This window comes from Lathyrus oleraceus, chromosome 5, assembly GCF_024323335.1.
Source record: "Lathyrus oleraceus cultivar Zhongwan6 chromosome 5, CAAS_Psat_ZW6_1.0, whole genome shotgun sequence".
Lineage (NCBI taxonomy): Eukaryota > Viridiplantae > Streptophyta > Magnoliopsida > Fabales > Fabaceae > Lathyrus > Lathyrus oleraceus.
In genome coordinates this window covers 260,081,896-260,083,293 of record NC_066583.1, presented here as the reverse complement: position 1 = coordinate 260,083,293, position 1,398 = coordinate 260,081,896, and positions in this window count along the sequence as shown.

The following is a 1,398-nucleotide window of genomic DNA, read 5'->3' as shown; positions in this document are numbered from 1 at the left end:
GTGTAACTCACAATATCCTTCTCACCCACCAACACCAAAAGTTCCATAAATCACACCAATCGCCCGTCAAGAAAGAGCTACTCCCGACCTCTCAACCTCGTATTCAGAAATGGAGAAGCCGGCGAACACCAAAGAGACAACTACCTCAAGTTCTACCAATGCTCAGTCCAAGCTACGAGGTATGTTGATAATGAATGTCTGACGGAGCTGGAGCTTTTGGATGGCGTAAGGTGGATGTTGACCAACTCCAGCTTGACGCAACTGTGTACCACACCGCAACCAATCTACGAAGTGCTGACCCTAGAATTCCTGAGTTCCTACTCCTATATTACACCCCCTGGCGCAACTCAGTTTCTCATCGGAGTCGCCACATTTAGAATGTTCAACGCCGAGTATTCCCTAAACCAAACTCAGATAGCGCGAATGCTTGGTTTCCGACATGGAGAAGGAGTTCACTGTTGTATCCCTGATGGATGGTCATAGGTAGCATTTCAAGTTTGGCATAGCCTCACCAACATGAACGCCACGAGCTGAGATACGCTTAACGCAACATATATTCACAACCTAGCCATTAGATATTTCCACCGAGTCCTGGGGCACACCATTTTTGGAAGAGTCGACAATCATAAGGTAAACTCCAAGGAACTTTTCCTTCTTCACTGTGTGTTTACCCCAATTGCGTTCAATGTCACCCCTTTCCTACTAGCCAACATTCAGGCTGCATGCATGAGAGGCATCCAAGCATTTTGTTTTGGGGGAATCATCACCTCCATAGCACTAGGCTTGAATCTAGGAGATAGGCTCGCCAACTTGCCAGCTTTGCCAGCCGAGTTCCTCGACATCAACTATTGTCGTGCTTCACACCTGATCAAAGCCAAAGACGACGGGAAGTATCACCCTGTTGTCAGAAACAAGATAGTTCGAAGCATCATCATGCCCAACAGGAACCGTATAGATCCGAAAAATATGGCGAATTGGATTTTTGATCTGGATGCCCCTGAGGCAAATGAAGGAGATCCTGATAATGGAGCAGATGAAGTCGAGGAGGAGCTTGACTGAGGCATGTCACATCCAACTCAGGAGTACGTTGCAGAGACATCTTCCCGAGGACAGCGAAGAAGCGAGCGAAGATCGGCCACCATGGAAAGCATCTACGCCGAGATGCTCCGACACAACCAGAGGATGGAAGAATGCCAAACGGAAATGATGCAAGCGATCCAGCAAATACAGCGGAATCAACACGATTATGCAAACTAGCATGACCAGGGGATGACGGAGCTTTCAGACTAGATGAGTGCCCTGACATATCGCGTAGATGCCATCCAGGAGTACACTGAGCATGTAGGATTGGATCCTACCCAACGAGGAATAGGTGAGCGCGCAAGAGCAAGAGCCAGA